Source organism: Ornithorhynchus anatinus, chromosome X1 (assembly GCF_004115215.2).
Source record: "Ornithorhynchus anatinus isolate Pmale09 chromosome X1, mOrnAna1.pri.v4, whole genome shotgun sequence".
In the NCBI taxonomy this organism is placed as follows: domain Eukaryota; kingdom Metazoa; phylum Chordata; class Mammalia; order Monotremata; family Ornithorhynchidae; genus Ornithorhynchus; species Ornithorhynchus anatinus.
The window spans coordinates 62,261,914-62,267,913 of NC_041749.1; the positions used below are offsets into that span (position 1 = coordinate 62,261,914).

At 47.1% G+C, this 6,000-nt stretch overlaps 1 protein-coding gene across 3 annotated transcripts in view; it reads right to left on the reverse strand.

Moving 5' to 3' along the window:
* SLC25A26 (solute carrier family 25 member 26) overlaps positions 1-5,741 on the reverse strand; it is a 139,166-nt gene extending 133,425 nt beyond the window's left edge. For 2 of the 3 annotated variants that reach the window (XM_029050660.2, XM_029050661.2), the window contains exons 1-2: positions 5,571-5,741; positions 1,374-1,667 (exon numbers count right to left, since the gene is read on the reverse strand). The gene's annotated coding sequence lies outside the window, so the exon portion shown is untranslated. The remainder of the gene's footprint in view (positions 1-1,373; positions 1,668-5,570) is intronic. The other variant, XM_029050659.2, reaches the window with a different exon arrangement.
* Positions 5,742-6,000: the final 259 nt, after the last annotated feature.

Genomic DNA, 6,000 nt, shown 5'->3' on the forward strand with positions numbered 1-6,000 from the left:
TTTTGTAGGGCATGATTCTCAGGAGATGCAGTGGAAAGGGATCTCTTGTGATCTCTATGGTCACTGGAGGCTGGCCCGATTAGGTACTTAAGGGAAGGACTTTCATTCTTTACCCCTTGCCTTGCCTCCTCATCCTCACTCCTCCACACCAGTTTTGCCCGGCCTGAAATGCACATCCCCAATTAGGAAAGACTGGACTTGTGCCCCTCACAGTCACTGTATACCTCCATGATCTTATTCGTTCAGGCCCGGGAGGTGGTGTCGGTGTAGCATGAAGTACATGTGAGAACTGAGCATCTTCAGTGCCTATATCCAGTCCTCCAACAGATGCACAGTACAATTCCTCAGAGGTCATGGCTTAGTCTGGGTCTTACTATACCTCCCTGGGACTTCATGAAGTTGTCTGAGATTCATCCCTGCAGTCTCTATCTGCACATTCCTTTTAACCAGGTCATCTCTTCTGTATCCTCACAAGTCCTCTTCCTTAACCTCTGGGTCCAGCCCCACAGCTATGCCCTTCAGGGTTTCATGGTGGACATCCAATAATGGAAGTTCCCTTTCAGACTAACTGAACCATGAGAGAAAGGAATTTCAATTTCTCTCTCCCTATAGCTAGCGCCCCTTCCCGTTTTTTTCTGGTGGGGTAGAGCATAGAGATGAAGATATGAATTATGTAAAAACAAGTTTTGATAAATACACAAGACCATAAAATACCTTTTCTGGAAAAAGAATGAATTACGTAAGCTATGCAACTTTGAATTGCAACTATGTGAATGAATTTTTGCAAATTTATTCTGTAAAATGTACAGATAAATTAGGCAAATAATTCTTGCTTGTTAGCCCTTACTCTATAGGACATATGTCATGCTATGAAGTTGACGTCTTCTACTCCTGTAGTGTATACAGAGGAGGGAGGGAAGGGAATATCTCCCAGATCAGCCCCTCTGTGCTGGTTCCTGGCTGGACACTCCAACCCAAATCAATGAGCTGGTAGTTTGTAGGAATAGAAAAGTGTGGCCACCAATTCAAGCAAGGGGGAAACATCCTGTTCCTGAGGCTGGAAGACAAGCGATGGAAAACTTCTACTCAGGCAATTTCTCCCCTAGCAGTTCCACAGAAGGTGAATGGGAGGAAGAAAATGAGAGAGATGGGGAAGGAAAGCAGGAGAGGGGGATTGGGTTCATTTGAGATTGTTGAGAAGTTAGTGACCAAAAGCGTCGACCCCTCCCCCTTCCCAATAGCTTAGTCACATGTCGAGTAAGGAAGTGGTTGGGAAATAGCCTGCCCTTCCATTCCCTTCCCGGCAGAGAGAGCTCTCAGATGGAAGGGGGGGGAGGGGGACCACAGGAAGACTTTGGGGGGAGAAAACTTACCTTGGTTCAGACAGGAGGAGAGAGCTGGACAGCCATCAGCAGCAGAGGGCAGAGAGAAGTGTTTCTGGCTGGAGCCCAGGTGAAGCAGGGTTGGGGGAAGGAGCCACTTACCTGAACAGGAAAAATCCTGTCTCATTGGCTCCAGCTGCAAATGATCTGGAGAAAAGGGCTGTGGAGGAGTTTAGGCACTGGAGTTGCACCAGAGTAATTGGAATCAACTGCAAGGTTAGGGTGGCCTGGTACAGGGCCATCAGCGGAGGGGTGGTTTTCCACAAGGAGAGGTTCGAGGCCGGGCTACCAAGAGATGGATTTGAAAACAACAACATTGCTGTAAGAAGCAGCAAATGCATTAGAGGGATATGAGATAATCTTTAGGAGAACACAACTTGGAAGAGATTGCTGTTGTGTACAGGTCGCTTCGATCAAATCCAAAGATAGGATCTCACTGGAAATAGTGTCATCTTCAATATACATTACCTAACGCAGAACAACACACAAGAGATCATGGGAACTTTGCAGAGTCAAATCCAAGATCAATGGCAAATACCCTTCAAACGCTTGACTATATACAAACCTACACCAAGGAAACCCAAACTCTTCTTCACCCATCACCCAATTCTGACATCCAGACAGCATAGTAACAAAGCATTCATTTCCACCAAATGAGGGCCAGCCTGAGTCCTGCATTAACATGGGCCTGCCTAGTCAAGAGATTTTGGCCTGGGATATGGAAACACGGAGTGAGAGGGGATGTTCATTCATTCAATAGTATTGATTGGGAACTTAATATGTGCAGAGCACTGTACCAAGCGCTTGGAATGTACAATTCGGCAACAGATAGAGACAATCCCTGCCCAATGACTAGCTCACAGTCTAAATGGGAGAGATAGACAGTAAAGCAAAACAGAACAAAACAAAACAAGACAACATCATCAAGATAAATTCTTTGTCTCTACTCCCTAATTTGGCCCTCGTTGGGTCTTCTGGTGGGACTCTTGTCTGTATGGAAGGGGGTGGGGGGAAATAGGGATGCTAGCAAGCATGGAAACTGCAGTGCCACTAATCAGCCACAAATATAAGATGTCTCATGCCTATGCAGAAGCAGGAATTCAGAGTGTAAGCAGCATGCAGGAGCCACCAAATATGCCCTACTCAGACTCCTCCAGAAGTCAGTTTGGGGTTCAGCCGCATGTCAGACCAAGAAACGGGCCCAGCATTTCTGAGCAATGCTGATTCTCAGAATTTCAGCTTGTGCAGGTATCTAAGCTAAATCAGGATGACCACAAGCATTCATTACTCCCCCATTTCAACACAATGTACAAACACGTAATGATGGCATTTCTTTAAATGCTTACAATTTGTCAAGCACTGCTTTAAGAGCTGTGACAGATACAACTTTAGACACAAGTCCCTATCCCGCATGGGGGTCACAGTCTCAGCAGACGAGAGAACTGGTAGTGAATTCCCATTTTACATAGGAGGAACCTGAGGTACAGAGAAAAGTTAAGTGACTTGCTCCAGGTCACACAGCAGGCAAGTGGCAGAGCTGGGAGTAAAACCCAGGTGCTGACTCCCAGGCCGTGCTTTTTCCATTATGCCACGCTGCTTTCCCATACATGTGCACACAAGCCAGTTCTTCGGATTCCATGGATGTCGAGACTCAACAAACTCATACTGTCAGATGACGCTGCCTAATTATCTTACAAGTCTAGCCAAAAATAAAGAAAGACATGCTGTGTGGCAGAACTGAGTGTGCTCTAAAACAACTCTATCGATTCTCAGTAGTTTGAAATTATTAATTTGATTTTTAAAAGGTTAGGCTACAAGATGAAGGGTTCAGTTTTTGCCATGGAGAGATTAAGGGGCTGGCAAGTCACCCATGAGAGATGTCCTGGAGGCCGGAGGAAATGTGAGATTGTTGAACAGGTGAGAGTTTGGGGTTGGTGAGGGAAATTTGAAAGTCATCCACATAGTGGTAGTGGCTGAGCTCCCCAAGGGAAAAGCAAGCTAGAGGTTGTAGAACAGAGTCTTGTGAGGCACTAACAGTTAAAGGGTCAAGGAAGGATGAAAGAGCCAGAAAAGATGACTTTTAAGGAGCAGTGAAAAAAAAGTAGTTGGGAGAACCACTGGGGACCTACCATATTGATGAAAGCGAGGCCAAATGGAATTTCTAAGAGAAAGAAGGAGTCGATCATGTCAGAAGGCAGGGGAGGCTAGAGTCCAATAGACTTAGCCAAAAGTAGGTGATTGGAGACTTCGGGGTGCCCTTAGTCTCAGCAGGAATGAAGGGACAAAAATCAGACCACAGGGAAAGAGGAGTGAGTCAATAAGAAAGCTGATGGAGGGGAAGTGAAAGCAGTGAGTTTAGCTCATTCAAAGAGTTCAGCCAAAAAGGTGTAGGGCGGTGGAGCAGTAACTGGAGAAAGCATTAGTGTCAAAAAAAGACTCCTTCAGTATACTGAGAAGACTTGTGCAATAACCTGAATCAGGAGACGGCAGTGATAATGGCTCCCTCATTCCAACTCTTCCACCTGTCTTCCTCTTTTTCAATCTCGGGCCTTGTCTCCCTGCTTTCCTGTTTTTATTTTGTAAGAACTGAAGCACTGGAACTACTACTCATGTTCTAGCAACTTGAAATAGAGAAGAGATGGGTGAAATGGGGAGAATGACAAAGTACGACCAGAGAAAGACAGAAAGAGAAAGGGGAGGGATAAACAGGATTAAATTGTGAGGGAGGAAAAAGGGACTGGAAATTGAAGATGGGGGGGGGGGGGGAAAGAGACCAGGAGCCACAGGATGCAGGCTTTTTTTTTCCCCCACAGATGGAGGATGGGAAGAAGTAGCATGCACGGAGAACAGAAGTCAATCGATAGTATTTACTGAACGCCTACTGTGCACAGAGTAGAGAGTTAAAACCCAAGTGTAGTGGTTTCCTGCTTCAGTTACCACTTCTTTCCTACAAGAAGCAGCATGGCCTAGTGGAAAGAGCAGGGGCCTGGTAACCAGAAGGACCTGGGTTCTAATCCCAGCTCTGCCACTTGTCTGGTATGTGAGTGTGGGCAAGTCACTTAACTTCTCTAGCCTCAATCTGTAAAATGGGTATTAAGATTGGGAGCCCCATGTTGGATGTTGACTCTGTCCAATGTGTTCAGCTTGTATCTACTCCACTGCTTAGTACAATGCCTGGCACATAGCAAGCTTTTAAAGAAGCAGCTTGGCTCAGTGGAAAGAGCCCGGGCTTGGGAGTCAGAGGTCATGGGTTCGAATCCTGGCTGTCACTTGTCAGCTGTGTGACTGTGAGCAAGTCACTTCTCTGTGCCTCAGTTACCTCATCTGTAAAATGGGGATTAAGACTGTGAGCTTCACGTGGGACAACCTGATTACCCTGTATCTACCCCAGCGCTTAGAACTGTGCTCTGCACATAGTAAGCGTTTAACAAATACCAACATTATTAAGTACCTCCCCCACCCACCCCCCCCAGAAAAAAAGTCGTGAACATTCAACCAGAAAACCATGTTTCCATGGGCATTCTTGTTTTCCTTCCCCCACAGAAATATAACACTGACTCTGTCAGTTAATCAAAGTTGCTCCGTGTTCCACTTTCCCCCATTTTAATCATATACATGTGTGTGAGCATACGTATATGTAAATATGTGTGTGCATGTATATACGCGCGTGTATTCATGTATGTGTGCAAATACATATATGCATATATATGTTATACATATATAAAATGTTTCTAAGTAGCCAATTCGGGGCCTTGCTATTTAACGCGAAGATGATGCTAAAAAAGAGGGGCATTTTACCCAAATCTAAGAGAATGGGGTCAGGACGGGGGAGAAAGCGCTGGTTTTGCGTATGTGTGCTTTCATTTGACTGAAGTCCTCATCGGTCTGCAAAGTGGCAGCGAATTTTCTTTCCACGCGATACTCGAAGGAAACAGGACAGAAAGAAACTTGTCCAAGGTCACCCAGCGAGTCGGTCTTTGAACCCGGACTCGGTTCCCATGGCCGGAGACGAGAAAATAAAGTGGCTCGCTGAGAAAAATCGGAAACGGCGCTTTCACCGCCCCTTCCCACCTCCCAACGGACGCAAGAAGTGGGGGAAGGAGGTGAAAGAGGGGCGAGAGGCGCCAACCGCCTCTCTCCTCCTCCATCTCCTCCGTCGTTGTCGCCGCTGCGCCGCCTCTCACTCACCACCAGAGAAATCTGGAACTGCGGCCGGTCCATGGCCGTGGCCGAGAGCGGCGTCCCAGCCCGTGGACTCTGGGGATCCGGTTCTAAATCACCGGCTTTCGCGCCCTGTGGCGGACGCGGCCATCTTAGAGGCCCCGGCCGGGATCACAACAACTCCACGTGCAGATCGAAAGGGAGGGGGAAGACAAGAAAACGTTCTCGCGAGTTTTCGCCCTGACAGAGGAGAGGGCGGGGGAGGCCAACTCCCGCGAGACTTTAAGGCCGTCGTCAGTTCATGCAACGATACTGCCTATAAATAATGATGAGGATGGTGTTTGTTAAGGGCCTACTGTGTGCCGAGCACTGTTCGAAGCGCTGGGATAGAGTCAAGGTATTCAGGCTGCCCCACGTGGGGTTCGCAGTTTACATCCCCATTTTCCAGATGAGGTGA